Consider the following 18,607-nt stretch of genomic DNA (forward strand, 5'->3'; position numbering starts at 1 on the left):
AGGAATGTGTCCTGAGTGGGAATCAAACCTGCAACCTTTTGGTGTATGGGACGATGCTCCAACAAACTTAGCCACCTGGCCAGGGCCCAGCCAACATTTAATAGCCTTCTTACTGCCCTCAGGTCTTCACTGCCATCTGGTCTCAAAGCCTGTGCCAGATGTTTTGTTATGGCAGCACCGTGCTTCTAGGTACTGGTTTTTGTTTAGGCTCATTATTGCTATGTAACAAACCATCCCAAAACTTAGCAGCTAAGACAACCATTTATCCTTTCTCGTGATTATGTGGGAGGCAGTTTTGTTTCACATGGTGCTGGCTTCAACGCTGGGATGACTGGAAGGTCCAAAATGCCTGTCACAGAACTGGCACTTGGCCTGGCTGCTGGCCTGGAGCTCAGCTTGGGCTGGGGACCAGGGGCCTGGCTGCTCCTCCACATGGCTGTGTAGGGCTTCTCACAGCAAGGTGGCTCCATTCTAAGAAGGAACCTTTCAAGCACACACACACACACACAAAACAGAAGCTACAAATCTCTTCAGTCCCGCCTTAGAAATAACTCCACACCATTTCTGTCACATTGGATTGGTCAAAAAAGGCAACAGGGCCAGCTCAGACCCAAAGGGAGGGGAAACAGAGTTTATCTCCCGATGGGAGAATCCCAAAATATGTGCAGTATTTAAGTAGTAGATGGTGCCATAGCAATGAATTAATTGCTTGAGAGAATGAATTTAGTGAGTGAATAATAGAACTTTTCTCCCCTAGATAATATGTCAGATGAAGAAGAACCATCAGACACAGAATAATAAAGGGGGATAAAGAAGCAGGGTCAGTGAAATGAAGGAGAAGCACAGTATTTCTGGAGCACAAAAGTCCGACTCTCAGGGAAAGAATCTGACATCTCAGTCCAACAGCACAGAGAAAGCAAAGGAGAACAGAGATGTGTGGTGCCATTCCGCAGCCTCTTCCCCAAAGCAGTAGAGTGGCAATGGGTCTATGAAATTAATTAATTTTTTAAAGGCAGACTGCCACACGTAGCGCCTCATCTGGATGTGTCTGGAGTCTTGGAAGCTTGACCACCCCATGTTCTCCTACAAATGGACCTTGCGCGCTTGTTTGGAGGCTCTCGCAGGGGAGCACAGCTAGTCATATACCCTTGACACAAGACTGGTCCTCTCCTCTGAGGGGAAGGACATCCTGCTTGGGAAGGATGCCCTTAGATCGGTGAGGGTGGACGGGGACACCGCCTAGCCAGCCAGATCAGCCGAATCAACCCTGGCGATCGATGGGGTGACAGGTGTGGTAGCCAGATGGTCCTCACATCCCATCGTGTATTTAACTTAGATGAGAATTATCTGTTTAGGAAAAGACGTCTTAGGTCTTGGATACTTTTAGTGAACTACCAGATTAACTAGGACACATTTAGACTGAAAGACGTTGCAGCCACATTATTATAATATTAGCTGCTGAGCACAGGCCACCTGTGGCTGCATTATTCTTGGAGAAGATGTGCAACCCCAAACCCTTCTCCACCACCTTCATCGTTAGAAAAATGTTTCCCTGACCCCCACCTCCACCCTACGGTAAGCAAGCTATAAAACAGAACCAACTCGGTGCCTATGCCGTCTTTTGTGACTCACACATGCTCTCCTTTCAAATGACGGGCTGAAGCAGAGATCAACATTCCACTCGCTTCTCCTGAGCCGGACTCCACAGGTGCCCTACCTTTCACGGGAGCAGAATCATATGGACTGTTTACTCCAGGAAGAAACCACAGGGTCCAGCTCTTTACAAATAAGGAACCTGAAGTTCAGAGATGTTCAAGTGGCTTCTCTAGGGTCAAAGGGTAGAACATGGGCTTATGGCCAAATTTTCTAATTTGAAAAGAACCGGATGGTTAGTAGTACTGTTCTGGCCATGTAGCCTAATTAATAACAGACCTTCACAATAAAAATAAAACAGGGTTTTGAAACATGAAGTTGCAAATATAGTCCAGAACAGTTCTATGTTATAAGTTTCCAACTATACTTCAAAATGAGATTTTTTTTCTTACCTCTGGAGCAAACCAGCGTATTCTTTAAATACTTAAAAATATAATTAAGCAACTAATCTTAACCCTTTCTCTAAAGTTAACATTTATATGCACTCAGTTACAGAGGCTAGACCTACAAAGGCTAGCGAGGAGCCGGGAGGCCTTGTTTCTGCTTTCACGGGATTTATACTTCTGTTGTGGGGAGAAACCATGTGCAGTTGAAAGCACCACGTCTTATACTGTCACTTCAGTGCCAAAATGAGTGTGATGAAGGCTAAACCTAAAAAGTACGACATTTGGTTCCATACGAACAAAATAACCCAAGAGCATTGGGTGAAACATTACTGAGCAACAGCACTTGTCAGAGACAGGTCAGAACTTGAATTGGTTCAGGCAGCAAGTAGTATTCACAATGCCTGCTGTGTACCAAGGGCATTCTAAGTGGTCAGGGAAATACAGCTATGTAAGACCCCTGCTCTCAGTGACTTCACTGGGTGGTAAGGAAAAGAGAGACAACAACCGAATGGACCACACGAGAAAATCAGAAACACTATGAAGACTACCAAGCTATTTCAGACTGGACGGTCAGGGGGGGCCTCTTTAGAGGAACTGCCAATAAAACACAGATCTAAATGGAGCCAGACATGAGATGATACTGTGGAAGATCCTTCCAGGAAGAAGGAGCAAGAAGCTCAGGGTGTGTGAGGATCAGAATGGAGGCCACCTGGCTGGAATGCCGGGGGTCTTTGGAAAGTAGAAGAATGACAGAGGGCTGGCATCCAAGGTAACGGGTTTGAATAATGAACAGTTCAGCAGTGACGGAAAAGCCGCCGAAGAGCCATAGTGGAGGAAGAGCTGATGATATTAACTTTTAAAAACTCATAGTCATCAATGAATCAGCAGGGAAATGTGGATATACTCAAGAAGTCAAAGGATCTACAGCTTCATGTATAAAAAGAAAGGTATTCAGAAAACAAGGGAACAGAGCCACTGTCCTCACCGCTGCCCCACTCGACTACACGTTCAGAACTGGGAGACACACTGGTAAGACATATTTGTATTCACAACACTAGAGAGACAAGCTATTGAATCCAGTGTCTAAATTAATCATATATTATGTCCAAGTCAAAAGCTCTGCACAGCCCTGGCCGGTTTGGCTCAGCGGTTAGAGCATCGGTCTGTGGACCAGAGAGTCCTGGGTTTGGTTCCCGCTAAGGGCACATACCTCGGTTGCAGTTTGTCCCTGGCCCCAGTTGGGGTCGGGTGGGTGGCGACCACTCGATGTCTCTCTCTCATGTCGATGTTTCTCTCTCTCTTCTTCCCTCTCTCCCTCCCACTCTATCTGAAGATAAATGCAAAAATGTCCTCGGATGAGGGTAAAAAAAGAAGAAAAAAGCTCTGCTACAGAGCTAATTTAAGATTAATCTTCCACAGCTATAAAAGAATGATGTTTGCAGGAAGCAACAGAGCCCAGGACTAGTTTATTTCTGCCTTAGCTACTCTAGGAAAGCATGGCCGTGTATTACTTATGGAAAGACAGCAAACCCATTCCATGCATTAAAAATACTACCTTAAACAAAAATCAGAAAAATACAGGCATGGAGTCATGCAGTTTAAGTCTCTTGTAGATATTTATTTTATTCTTTAGATTTTTAATGTTGAAAATGACAAATATCAAACACACACACACTCTCTCTCTCTCTCTCCTATATACAAAACTGACAAAACACAGTAAGATGACATTTTACCAAAATGTATACAGAGTTAATTTTCTGTTTAACTGGTTTAAAAACATCAAAAGGATTTCATTCAAACCGTCCATAAAAATAGCCATTTTTTTTTTACATACTAAATATTCAATATTTGTTTGCCCCAAGCTACCAATATAATAGTAATTATCTTTACCACATGTTCACAATTCAGAATGTTAATCTTACCCTATGAATGCTGGTCAACTGGAAACTGCAATTAGTTTCTATTTGAAAAATTCCTAAAGAGAAATCATAAACATATTGTTAACATTTTATGCATCATGGGACTCCTACACAATTTATCAGTTTATATGGTTCTAACACTTTCAACATGTTTAACAACTTTATAAATACACAAAAGGTAACTTTTAAAAAACAGTTAGTGCCATTAAAGAGATCACCTTCTGACCTCTCACAAAAGGTGTTAACTGATACCCGGGGAAAGAAACAAATCACTGTCACAAATTACAGATTTAATCTCACCACCATGGCAACTTAAAAAGGGTAAAATATGAACATTACATTTTTAGTGAAAAGTGAGATAAGCATTATATCTGAGGCACCACTCATTTCATAAATAAAAGGTAGAAAAACCCATTGAAAATATTTATGCTTCTTATAGAAAATAGGGAAACATGGGGGGAGGGGAGAATGAGCTAATATTTGAGATTGTTTTCTCCTTCCAGGTTTTTTTTTTTTTTTTTTTTGCTGAACTGCTAGTTTCACACAACTGTCCATTGTAAAATGCAATGGCACAGCACTGAGATCTCCTCTGCCTCATCATTTATCACAGGCTTTCTCGACGTTGTCATAGTTTCTCCAAACATGGTTCATACATGGGTATGTCACAGTTTACAAAACCATTTCACTGTGGGATACTAGATTTTTTTGTTTTTATTACTAATAATGCTGTAAACATCTCTGTACTCTGTTCATACGAATTCCTTTGCATAGACTTCAAAAAATGAGAGTAATGGGTCAAAGAGCATAAATATTTTAAGGCCTCTGATATGTAACATCAAATTGGTTCCCAAATTATGCTAATTTTCTTTCCTATAAACAATACATGAGAACTCTCACCAGATGTGGGAATCACCAATCAGCCTTAAAAACAAACAAAAAAACAACTTCACTAATTCCATGAAACAATGACCTTACTATTGCTTTATTTTGCATTTCTTTGAGTAAGTGTAGCTGAGTGCTTCCCAATATGTTTTATTAACGGGTTTCATTACTTTTTTTCTACTTATTACCTAAACCAGAGGACTATTTTGCTACGATAGAGATGTAGAACTGTCATAATGACAACTTGTCATCTCAGACTGCAGTCACTGCTTATGAAGCAAAAAACCAAAAAAAAACAACCAAAAACAAAATGTAGTTCATTTAGAACATGTAGAACAAAATGTAGTTTCTTTTTCCAGGCTAAAGCCAAATCACTCTAATTTTAGAAACCATAGCAGAAGTTATCGCCTTTCTTCCTCCCCAGCAGCAAACAAAAGTACAAGCTGGAAGGATGAGAATGCAAAAATACTGAAGGGCAATGCTTCTTTGAACAGAGGAAATAGCCCATGTTAGGCAGGACAAACACAGGCCCGGGATGCAGTGATTCTGACAGACCCAGCTGCCAAGACAGCTCCCGCGGTTTCTCCAGTTTGCTGTAAAACTGGCATTACCTCCTCCCTCAAACACATTTTCTTTCCCCAGCAGCAGGGCACAAGACATGTATTTTCACTACAAAAGTCAGTTCCAGAAAGTCATCTCCAAATCTGGAAGACAAGCAAAACACTGAGAATTCCCTGTCTCAAATAAGAGCTCCTTTCCAGAAGGTTCCCCCAAAAGATGTATAAAGAAACGCTCCCCAGCGGCTCCCCTGTGGATTAAGGAACAGAAGGGAGAACCAGCTTTCTGATAGAAAAACAAAGGCCCCAAGGTTTTCACTGTGAAATTCTCGCTCGTCAGTAGAAATAACGAAGATGAACAAAACAAACTCTTTTGTAGTAAAGCAAAGAACTACCATATAATTTTGTAATCTGAAAATGGTTTTCCATTTGGGTGAGTCTGTCTTTGTGTGATAAGTTAAATAAAATTTTAAAATGTAAGATTTATCAAGAAGTCAAGAATTTCCTTTTAGTCAGTTGATGTCATTTTGCAGGTCATCGAAAACGGCAAGAATCACTGCAATCTCACACGTGTTCACCTTGCTTTGTGCAAGTCCATAAATTGAAGGCTTTGGGTGATATGAACTATTTCATCATTTTGAAAGGAACATTTCACTTTGCCATCTGTCCCACCTTGGGATCACCTCCGTGCACCACCCTGACTGCCACAGGCTGAATCCACTGCTCTCCCAGCTCTTCCTTGGACACTGTACTAATCGTCGTCACGCTGTTTATAGTATGACGTAAGCTAGTGCCTCAAGTTCCTTGAGGACTGGGGAAGTATCCCTGGGACCTACCCCAGTGTCTCTTCCCAGTGCTAGACTGAGGGCCTGGATATCACCATGGCTTCCATGAACCGATCATCGATGGGGTGTTGAAAACATCTCTGGAAACTTAACTAGATTAAACAAAAATAGTATCTGCCGGAACTTTTCTCAGGGATTGTACGGAATGTGGTCGGAAGGCACGATAAAGAGTCTGCTATTTTTCTTCTGGTCAGCTGAGATCCTGGGAACAGGAAGAGGAAGAACCAGAGGGCCTCTCTGGCTGCTCTCTCCCTCTCACAGAGCGCTTGTCTTCTCCTCTTAAAAATGTCATGAAAAAGTAGTTAAAGAGTAGCAGTGAAGTGACATCGAATCACTAGCCTGCCCGGGGTAACTAGTCACCAGCTCACGTAGAGTGACCTCATGTCTAGTCTTGTCCCTGTCCCCACCATTAAAAAATTAGTAGTTATTGAATGAACAAATAATAGCAGATCAGGGTAACACCCAGTTGGGAACCAGGGGTCTGCAGGAGGAGGCCTGGCTCTCTGAAAGACCCGCACCTGCATGATGGGTCTGGAAGGGGCAACCCAGTGAAGGGGACAGAGCCTCACGCATTTCCATCACCTAGGACAGGTACAGAAGCAGAGGTAAGCCTTCACCCTACAGGAATACAGGAGAAAAATCCATAGTTGACAACTTCCCTGCCCAACAAGACATCTAACAAACCTGAACTGCAGCCAAACTCAGCACGACTGGCTGCTTTATAATGACGCGAGTCCCTCTGAATCAGCGAGGGGTCACTGGAAAATGCCTCAGCACTCCTAAATGACCATAATATCTTATCAAACTAACATTCCACAGTTCTTTCGTACAAGTTAACAGCATGATGCAACAGGAATAATGCCAGAACCAGTGGAATTGTCAGGTTAACATCCAAACAAGGATGGTGTGTACCAGGCCCTGTCCACCTTCCCCCAAGACCCGGGGCTCGAGACGGCAAGGGCATTTCTTGTTTCCCCGGGGCCTGCCACAGAGAAGGTGCCCTGTAATTCCCAAACCCTGTGAGCTATGATCAAATTGACCACATTGCATGTCCTTGGATGGTTTCAGTCTCACAAATTCAATAACTTCTGATAGTGATCACTATAAAGATGCTTACATCTGATATAACTGTTCTGAATCCAAGGACAATAATCAAATTGCCATGCACTGCAAGTCAGCCTAATGTTTAGATTGAGTTAATTTCTGACCATAAAAAACAAAGGTTTAATGTTTGCCAAGTAGTAAATGACCATTAATCACAAAAGATGTTTAAAATGGACATTTTAAACATGGCTGGTCTGGCTCAGCAGTTAGAGCATCGGCCCGTGGACCAGAGAGTCACAGGTTCAATTCCAGTCAAGGGCATGTACCTTGGTAGCAGTTCAGTCCCCGGCCTGGTCGGGGTCCTGGGGGTGGCAACCAATTGATGTGTCTTTCTCACGTCAATGTTTCTGTTTCTCTCTCTCTCTCTCCCTCCCCCCCCCCCCCATCTGAAGATAAATGGAATAAAATATTCTCGGTGAGAATTTAAAAAAATAAAAATGAAATAAAATGACACTGCTGCCCACTGACCCCAAAACACATAATCACTCCATACTACAAGATTCTTCAGCATTTAGGGAGTGCTGACCATTCTACTACACTTCCGTTAAACTGCGTCACAAAAAGCTGGATACCTTCCTGCCTCTCTCTGAGCTCTTGGAAGAGTTCACTGTAAAAGACAGGGCCTAACACACAAGAGTCTCAATAATTATTTGTTGAATGGAAGAAGGTCCAGGAGATGGAAAGGTGAAGGCTATGATTTATGTGTACTCAGTGAGGTAGGCATTATGGTCTCAACTCTAAAGGTGAGAAAGCCGAGGACTGGAGAAAGTAAGAAATTTGCTCATGCTCACAAAGCAAACCCAGCATTCACACCAACTCTAAGAGCCATCTGCTACACTGCCTTTCCAACGAGCTATATAAAATGGAGTTTTATATAGAATATGACGTCCCTATTTTTAAAAAACTCTGCAAGCTATTTTTTAGAGACACAATGTAAAAAAAAAATCAGATCTATATAGTTTCTCTAGCTCATTACTCAGTATTCCATTTAGTGAAACAGAATCAACAAGGGCCCCCCCCATCCTGCCTGCCTCTATTAAGTAATTAAGATCAACGTGATCGATAGCCAGATCAAGGGTGCATCCTGTCCGAACAACTCTTACAGAGAAACATACACCCAACAATTTAATGACAAGAGGAATAACCAAAGTTTAATCTGTACTTAAATAATGTTTCACATGGCTTTTCTTCCTGCCTTCCTATTAAAATGTAATTCAAATAAATTAATATAATATCACAGAAATATGACCTTCTTTCTTCTGAGTGACTTAATAAAGGAGTATCACAAGACCTCAATTTGTTGTTACTTCCAATATGTTACTTTGTTAGGCCTATCCTAATTCTTATCCTCAAATTCTTATGAATATTTGAGAGACCTGGAAGGGAGGATAGCAGAATGGTTAAGATCAAATTCTGACTTAGTCATTTACCATTGCTTGACCTTAGATAAGCTAAGGATCAATTTTATCATCTGTGAAACAGATACTAATAAAGTTGTTTCCAGAATTACATGAGGCCCTGGCTGGTGTTGCTCAATGGTTAGAGTGTTGACCCACACACCAAAGGGTCCTGGGTTTGATTCCTGGTTGAGGACACATACCTGAGTTTGCAGGTTTGATCTCCAGCCCTAGTGGCGGCATGTGCAAGAAAGAGGCAACCAATCGATGTGTTTCTCTCACATAGATGCCTCTCTCTGTCTCTCTCCCCCTGTCTCCCTCCCTCCCCCTCTCTCCCTACCAAAAAAAAAAAAAAAAATCAATGGAAAAAATATCCATGGGTATGGATTAACCAAAAACAAACAAACAAACAAAAAAAGAATTACAGCATTTGATTTATAGTTACCTCAGGTGGTAACTATAAATTAAATGCTTAGCACAGCAGCAGGTACAAAGTAAGTGCTCAAAATGGTAATTTATTAACAGAGTAGTAGCTATATCTAAAATTAATCCTTTAAAGGTTGGCTTTAAAGTATTACCCCATAAAAGGAAATTAGATTGGATGTTAGAAGGTTTGGTTCTTCACCTAAATTAGTAATTTCCATGCCAGATTTTGCAATATATCACATGACTCCAGTGTTATGAAATATGAATGTAAATTACCTCAATTATGTAATACATGGCCCATACAGAAAGACATATTGTAAAGCCAAAATAATACACAGTGATACAACTTGTTAAAAAAACTTAACCTGTAGATCAGAGCAGAAATAAATGACATAGAGACTAAAAAAAAACAATTCAAAAGATCAGTGAAACAAAGAGCTGGTTCTTTAAAAAGATAAGATTGATGGACCCTTAGCTAGACTCAGCAAGAAACAAAGAAAGAGGACCCAAATAAACACAATCAGAAACAAAAGAGGAGAAATAACAACTGACACCACAGAAATACAAAGGATTGTTAACAAATACTATGAACAATTATACAGCAACAAATTGGACAATCTAAGCAAAATGGACAAATTTCTAGAAACACATAGTCTCCCAAAAGTGAACGAGGAAGAGATAGGAAACTTGAACAGACCAATAACAACTAAGGAAATTGAAGATATAATCAAGACTCTCCCAGCAAACAAAAGCCCAGGCCCGGATGGCTTCACAGGAGAGTTTTACTGAACATTGAAGGAAGAACTAACACCTATTTTCCTCAAACTATTCCAAAAAATTCAAGAAGAAGGAAGACTTCCAAACTCGTTTTATGAGGACAGCATAATTTAAATTCCCAAACCAGATAAAGACACTACAAAGAAAGAAAACTACAGGCCAATATCCCTGATGAACATAGATGCCAAAATCCTTAACAAAATATTGGCAAATCGTATCCAACAATACATTAAAAAAGTTACACACCATGACCAAGTGGGATTCATCCCAGGGATGCAAGGCTGGTACAATATTTGCAAATCAGTAAATGTGATATACCACATAAACAAAATGAAAGATAAAAACCATATGATCATATCAATAGAAGCTAAAAAAGCATTCAACAAAATCTAGCACCCATTTCTGATAAAAATGCTCAACAATATGGGAATAGAGGGATCACATCTCGACATAATAAAGGCCATGTATGAAAAACCTACAGCCAACATCATACTCAATGGGCAAAAACTAAAAGCATTTCCCTTAAAAACAGGAATAAGACAGGGATGCGCACTTTCGTCACTTTATTTAACATAGTACTGGAAGTCTTAGCCACAGCAATTAGACATGAAGAAAAAATAAAAGGGGTCCAAATTGGAAAGGAGGAAGTGAAACTGTCATTATTTGCAGATGGCATGATATTATGCATAGAAAACCCTAAAGACTCCATCAAAATATACTCGATTTAATAACCTGTGCAAGTAACCTCCACTTTTTGAGGCAAGGCCTGTCTCCCCAATCAAGATCCATGCTGCAAACTAGACAGATACTGCCAATGTCACCCAGGAAAAGGCCATGTTTTAACTACATAAACCTACATGTTTAAATATGTAAATCTCTCTATAAAACTATAATCATAGTTGCATAATAATGAGAATGTACATACTGCCACAGAATTGCAAACTTAAAAATGATAAATTTTATGTTACATATATTTTACCACAAGAAATTTATAGTCATGGAAAACAGGAAAAGTTTCTGACTGCCTGAAAATGAATGTAAATGGATTACACAAATTAAATATATAGTGAGCCCCAATGTACTAAAAACATGCCAATACACCAAAATATAATTTTCCTGTGTCCAATTTGCTCTGTCTACAATTCACAGGTTATTATAATACATACTAAATGTTTAATTTCCAATTTTGTTTGTTACCTTGAATTAGAAGGATTTGTGTGGGAGCAATATGGTCCTACTAATTTTTCCCCAAAAGGCACAGATGTTTTTTTTTTTTACACTAGATAAATAGCCATTATATGAAGTTAACACATTCAAAATCTTTTAGTGACTGTCTAGGTTAAACACAGTCACCCAACAAACATGGAAGCCCCAACATGTTTATAAAAATCATCACTAGATTTAGATAGATTTGAAAAGTAATTGATCCTCTTGTTAATCTCCTTTTTACTAAGAGGTCAATCTATTAAGTCGGTCAATCCCCACACGGTGTCAGGAGACCTAATTTCTACTCCCTACATTACATCTAACTGACAGCATAACGTTGGGCAAGTCATCTCGCCTCATCTCATCTCACCTGACTTTCTTCACTGGTAATACTAGATGGGGAGCCAGATGATCGACAGACCCTCCATTCCCTGCATTCCACGAGCCTATGAGTTGATTCACTGCGGCTGGAGTTAGGGAACAGCTAATCTGAAAGACTCCTCTGGGGCGGTGAGAACTGCACAGGGCTCGGAAGGGAAGAAGTGACAGGGCCGGGAAAAGCATTCACTCCAAGAACAGTACTGGCTTTCTTAGAAGGAGAGCACTGAACGGACTTCAATTGGCAACGAATACGTTGGTCTTGCTAAAAAAGAAGTAAAAGTGGGTCGTAATGAGAAAAGAAGGGCATCAGGTCAAGCATGTAATTAATGAAAGCACTGATTTTAATTGAAGTAAAAAGGTAACTGGGAAGAATCCTAATACAAACCCACCACATACAGTACTTGGCCAGTAGATGCATATGCTCTCCTGGGGTGACATCCCCTGTGGTTAAAGGTCATCCACCACCTCTGTGTAGATGATTCCCTTCTTCTGCATCCCTGATACCACTGCCTTGGGGGGAGCCTGCCCCATCTTTGAAGAGGACAACTGAAATACCCTCCTCTCTTGCCCTTCTTAGGCCCCTTTCCATATTGCAACCAGAGAGCTATTTCTAAAACATATCAACTCCCAATTTGCTCTTTGTTATTATAAAAACAAAATAGTGTCTCAGGGAAGGGTGGGGGAGGCTTGGCAATAGAACCAGATGGAAACAAGTGCTCTCCAGCTTCTCTCGTTGTTTTATTGGATCTTGCTACTTCCTGCCCAGGCATTCTAGAGCGTGACCCTGAAGGGCTGTGCAGGCTGAATTACATATTCTGTGATCACGGGGACCATCGCTCACTGGAGGACGGCTGGGATAGAAAGAAAGGACGCTTCACCACATGGGTCCCTGGGGATACACACCCAACCTCCCAAGTTAGTATGGCCACCTCAGCTCACCCTGCCTGCTTCGTGGATTCTGATACAGTTGCAACTACAGGGGAAGGGATTTTTCAAGCCTCTAGCTCCGTTTCTATCTACATGTGACTGGTGTCTGTGTTCCCAGATACTGGGCATTTTTACAGGAGTTGTCTTCTACTTCCTGGTCAGCAGCAGCCAGTTCTGGGGACAGAGTGTTTGCTCCTCCTGCTGACCTGTTGCCCTGGAAATGTTCTGAGCTTCTTTGGGCAAGTGCAAACCGCCCTGTTTTACTTTATTTTTATACCTCTGGTTCCTCCCAACCCCAGGGGCCTTACTGCTGATTGAGAGAATTCGCAGCGTCTCCACTCCCCCCATAAGTGCGAGTGAGGGTAGGGGCCGGTGCAGCACGGGACAGGTGTCCTGCCAGGCCTGCCTCCACCAGGCGAATCACTCACACCAGGCCTTCCTGTCCTCGGCTTTACAGTGTGGACAGTCACACTGGCCCGAGGAGTTGACATTAGTGGTAAAATAAATATTGTGGAAGAACTTTGGAATCACTGAAGTGGTGCACAAATGTAAAGGGGAACTCATAAAGCAAGCCAAGTCTTTTGCTGGTAAGGCCATTTTGAGAGAGAATGGCCTTGGAACATTGTCTTAATTTGAAACAAAACAACCCATGAGGTGAGCTTTATTTACCTCCATTTTGGTCTCAAGAAAACAAAACAGCCAAGGTTGCTGGCACCTCCTAACATGTAAATCCTACTGCAAAGCCAAAAGAAACTCTGTGGAAAGGCCCAGGTGTGTCCAGGTAGAACTCTGTGGCCCAAACACAGAACTGCACTGTGAGACGATAACCTGAGTGGAAAATTATTCTCCAAATTACCTTGCCATAATGGACTGATAATGGGCCATTTACATTGTATCAATGGGGGATGGAAGGAAGGAAGGAAGGAAAGAAGGAAGGAAGGGAAGGAGGGAGGGAGGGAGGGAGGGAGGGAGGGAAGGAGGGAGGGAGGGAAGACAAGAAAAGAAGGAAGGAAGAAAGAAAAACACCCATAGCCTTTGGCTCAAGGTGCCAATGAAGAGCAGCCTGGTAATGTACCCAATCCAGAGAGGATCTTTCAAAACATTCCAGTCAGCCAACACTGCTGATCTCTCAGGCTCCCATTTTACCCTCAAAAGAACATGTGGTGAGTGAAGCAGTGGGCAAGAACGCTCTAAGAGAAACAGTCGGTTTTGAAAGAACAGGCTTTTATGTCATCTATTATCTCAGGTAAAAAGTCCACCTTCACCTCAGTGGTAAAGATCAATGCTTCCTATTTGCAACGTGGCTAATGGCTGCTGGCCAGGCTCCCTGCTTTCCATTTGCTCCTCTGCTGGAGCAGAGCACAGTCTGGTTTACATTTAGGATGAACACAATGAGACGTCTTTTGTTCTGACATGATTTTCTCTCACATGAACCGGGTGTCTCACAGTGAGATCCTATCGCGACACAAATCAGTGTCAAACTGCACAGGTTTCAGGGTTCAGTCCCACAAGACCGTCCCTACTTCAGACACCAGTCACAAGTGCCGGTATCCAGACTACCTACCCTTCTATACGACCTGATGACAAATTCAGGGTTTCCCACAACCCACTCCTTAAGTTCAATAATTTACTAGACCATAGAGCAACTCACAAAACTCAGGACAACCCTTTACCTAGCTTTACTGTTTTACTGTAAAGGATACAACTCAGGAAAGGCCAAATGGAAAAGATGCACGCACTGGGCAAGGTGTTTTGTGGAGGGGAGGGGTGGACCTTGCAGGCCCTATCCAAGTACTAGTCCTCCCAGTACCTCAGTCTATTCACCAACCGAGAAGCCCCCCAACCCTGTTATTTAGGGGTGTTTATGGAGGTTTCATTATATAGGCATGACTGATTAAATTGCTGGCCATTAAATTGGCCTAGCCAGTGACAGAGGTCCCGGTTTGATTCCCGATCAGGGCACATGCCCAGGTTGTGCTTCTAAGGATGCTCAATGAACTTAGTGAAGGCCTCAAGAGAATAAAAATGGACCAGTCAGAAATGAAGGATGCACAGTTAGAAATGAAGGCGGCAGTAAATGAAATTAAGAATAATTTATAGGGAATCAATAGTAAAGTAGGTAAAGCCAAGAAGCAAGCCATCAATTTGGAATATAAGGAAGCAAAAAACACCCAACCAGAACAGCAAAAAGAAAAAAGAATAAAAAAAAAAAAAATGAGTATAGTATAAGGAGTCTCTGGAACAACTTCAAGCGTACCAAAATTTGCATCATGAGGGTGCCGGAGAAGTGAAAAGCAAGAAATTGAAATCCTATTTGAAACAATGACAGAAAACTTCCCTAACTTGGTGAAGGAAACAGATATACAAGTCCAGGAAGCACAGAGAGTCCCAAATAAGATGAACCCCTAGAGGCCCATACCAGGACATATCATTATGAAAATGCAAAAGGTTCAAGACAAAGAGAGAATCTTAAAAGCAGCAAGAGAAAAGCAGTCCATTACATAGAAGGGAGCTCCCATAAGACTGTCAGCTGATTTCTCAAAAGAAACTTTGCAGGCCAGAAGTAGTGGCAAGAGATATTCAAGGTGATGAAAAGCAACAACCTACAATGATTACTCTATCCCACAAAGCTATCATTTAGAATTGATGGACATATCAAGAGTTTCCCAGACAAAAAAAGTTAAAGGAGTTCATCACCACCAAACCAGTATTATATGAAATGTTAGAGGGTCTTCTTGAAGAAAAAGAAGATAAAAAAATGAACAATGAAATGGCAATAAATACATATCTATTGACAATTGAATCTACAACTAAAATAAACAAGCAGAACAGAAACAGTAATAGATACACATAACATTCTGATGGTTGCCAGATGGGACAGGGGTTGGGGGAATGGGTGAAAAAGGTGAAGGGATTAAAATGTACACATTGGTTGTTCAACTGATGAACCTCAAAGAGAAGGGGGTGGGGGGTGGGAAGAAATAAACCAAAGACCTTATATGCATATATACACAACCAATGGACACAGACAATAGTGTGGGGAAAGGCAGGACGGGGGTAGGAGCAGGGAGAAGGGGGTCAATGGGGGAAAAAGAAGAAACATCTGTAATACATTCAACAATAAAAATAAGGTAAACAAATAAAATTTAAATTAAAAAAAATCAGTGGAAAAAAAAAAGAATAGAATTACCATATGACCTAGCAACCCCTCTTCTGCGTATTCTACCCCAAAATTTTGAAAATGTTTATTTGTAAAGATATATGTACCTCTGTGTTCACTGCAGCATTATTCATGGTGGCCAGGACATGGAAACAACAGAAGTGTCCTTCGATAGGTGATTGGATAAAGAAGATGTGGAACATATATACAATGAATACCACTTAGCCATAAGAAAAGATGAAATGCTGCCATCTGTGACAACATAGATGAACCTTGAGAATAGCATGCTAAGCAAAATAAGTCAGCTAGAAATAGTAAAGAACCATATAATTTCACTCATATGTGGGATATAAAACTGAAAGCAACAAATGAACAAAGAAGAAAAATAAAAAACTCAGACCCAGACAACAGTATGGTGTTTACCAGAAGGAAGAGGTTGAGGGTAGTAAAGGGTAAAGGGGATCAGATATATGGTGATGGAACCAAATTTGATTTGGGGTGGTAAGCACACAATGCAACAGACAGATCATGTATCACAGAAACACACACTCGAAACTTATACAATCTTATTAACCAATGTCACCCCAATAAATTTAATAAGAAAGATATTAAATGGCCCAGCTGGAGTGGCTCATTTGTTTGAGTGTCTTCCTGTGCACTGAAAGGTTGCCAGTTTGATTCCCAGTCAGGGCATATACCTAGACTGCACATTTGGTTCCTGATTGGGGCACGTATGATTGATGAATACACACACACACACACACACACACACACACACACACGAGATGAACAGATAAAACAATAAAAATTAGACCCTCTTGCTTGGAGCAAGCACCACAACACCTTCCTACTATAGCTACATCATTTTGTCTTGAATTCAAGAAATTCTACATGAGAGATCCCTGAATCCTTCAGCAAGTAAAGACTCTGTTTGAACCCTATCAGCAGAGAAGAGGGATTTAATTCAGCCACAGCATTAAGAATACTTGGAGGCATCTCAGGCCATACTGACGTGACAAAGTAAGGTCAGGCTTCTAAAAGAACCCACAAATAACTAATAGGAATCCAGCAGAATGCCCACATTCCAAAGAAGGTGATAGGCAGGGTTTCTACACATTGGGCTTCAGAACTCAGCAGGATCCTGCAACTTCACTTGGTGTTAGTTAGCAAAAGAGAAACCATGTTCTCCCTGGGAATTTCAGAGTTTTGATGGTTTCCCAAGAGACAGAAGCCACATTCCCCTCTGGAAGCTTAACACATGACTTCTAAACCAGGGTGGGGCTTTGTCCGACCTAGTGACAAATTCAGCTATACAACATGCATGATCTCTAGTCAGACTTAAGTTCCTTCTCTGTGCACAGCAAATTAATCTACAGTTATTTCTTAGCAACCCAACTCGAAAGGTGGAAAGATTGCACCAATCTAATGGTGTGTGCATTTTCTTTTTCTGTCTTTTTTTTCCTTACCACAAGAAATAATATTTTTCTATTTGTATTTGACAACACTATCTGTTTTTACTGTGGAGAGTCTTAGCTGTTCAAGGGAGGCAACAACTTAGTCATGTTAGTTGAACAGAGTTAGGAATAAAGGGGACCCTTGGTATCACCAATGTGTGTCATGGCCAGAGATGTGACTCCAGGAGAAGGTGTGAGAGGAATGTGTTACCTTGCATCCACCCTGACACTGGGTGTACTCAACAATCATGGCCAAGCTCCTGCTAGATGCAAAGCATCATTCAAGATGCTATAGGGGATAAAAAGGTATCAGACTCAGACAGGACCCTCAAAAGGAGCGTATACTTTGGTGATATAAAGCATAAATATATAGCCCGGCCCCTGTGGCTCAGTGGTTGAGTGTCGACCCATGCACCAAGAGGTTGCTGGTTTGATTCCCAGTCAGGGCACATGCCTAGGTTGTGCGCCCAGTCCCCAGTGGGGAGTATGCTGAAGGTGGCAATCGATGTTCTCTCTCATTGATGTTTCTCTCTCTCCCTTCCTCTCCCTTCCTTTCTCTCTAAGATCAATAAAGAGAAAAAAATATTAATAAAAAATTTTAAAGTATGAATATAAGAAATGGATCACATAGTGTATCTTAAGGCAATACATGCCAAAGGAATAATAGTTACAGCATAAGAGTTAATAAAGGAATAATAGTTACAGCACAGGAGTTATGAGTTGGGCCAAGAAAGATGCATAGAATTTATATAGGTGGGAGGTGAAGGGATAGGGGGTTAATAATAGGGTGCATAATATTTTTTATTTTTTTAAATTATTTTTAATTTGTTTTTGTTACAGATGTTTCTCCTTTTTCTCCCACTGACACCCTCTTCCCCATCCCCCCAACCCCATCCCCAGCTTTGTTGTCTATGTCCATTGGTTATAGGATGTATAATATTTTAATGTGGAGGAATGGAGGAACAAATAAAGGTAGGAGGAAGCCAAAATGAAGTTAAGGAGTTAGTGATGAGACATACAGATGGAGTGGTATGTTTGAGACGAAATAATGAAAATAAATTAGGAAGTAGATTAGGATCAAATATTAAAGAATGTCTGGAATGTTAGGCTAAGACCTTTTCAAGACACAGCCCAGACCTTAGCATATAGCAGGCACCTGAGAAATGACTGTTTTGAAGTAAAAATGTCACTTTTAGAATTAAGAGCTAAACGTTCTAATGACAGCAGAAAGGAATTTAGATTTGATGATACAAGCAGTAGGAAATCACTGATGATCTCTGAGCAGGGGTATCATGGGAAAAAAATACATTTAAAGGAATATTATTGTATATTAGGAAAATTATTTTAATTTGAAAGCATCAGGAAGGGGGTTAGATGCACCACAACACTTTCCTATTATAGCTACATCATTTTGTCTTGAATTCACCAAATTCTACATGAAAGGCCCCTGAATCCTTTAGCAAGTAAAGACTGTTTGAACCCTATCAGCAGAGAAGAGGTATTTAGCTCAGACACAGCATTAAGAATACTTGG

General features: G+C 41.1%; 1 protein-coding gene across 2 annotated transcripts in view; it reads right to left on the minus strand.

The window, feature by feature from the left end:
• The window catches only part of LRRC8B (leucine rich repeat containing 8 VRAC subunit B), a 52,922-nt gene that overhangs the window by 26,356 nt on the left and 7,959 nt on the right, over positions 1 to 18,607 (minus strand). Inside the window, exons 1-2 of one of the 2 annotated variants that reach the window (XM_036256953.1) lie at positions 11,523 to 11,790; positions 3,962 to 4,014 (exon numbers count right to left, since the gene is read on the minus strand). The gene's annotated coding sequence lies outside the window, so the exon portion shown is untranslated. Of the gene's footprint in view, positions 1 to 3,961; positions 4,015 to 11,522; positions 11,791 to 18,607 lie in introns of those variants that run through there. The other variant, XM_036256952.1, reaches the window with a different exon arrangement.

This window comes from Molossus molossus, unplaced genomic scaffold, assembly GCF_014108415.1.
Source record: "Molossus molossus isolate mMolMol1 unplaced genomic scaffold, mMolMol1.p scaffold_m16_p_12, whole genome shotgun sequence".
Taxonomy (NCBI): domain Eukaryota; kingdom Metazoa; phylum Chordata; class Mammalia; order Chiroptera; family Molossidae; genus Molossus; species Molossus molossus.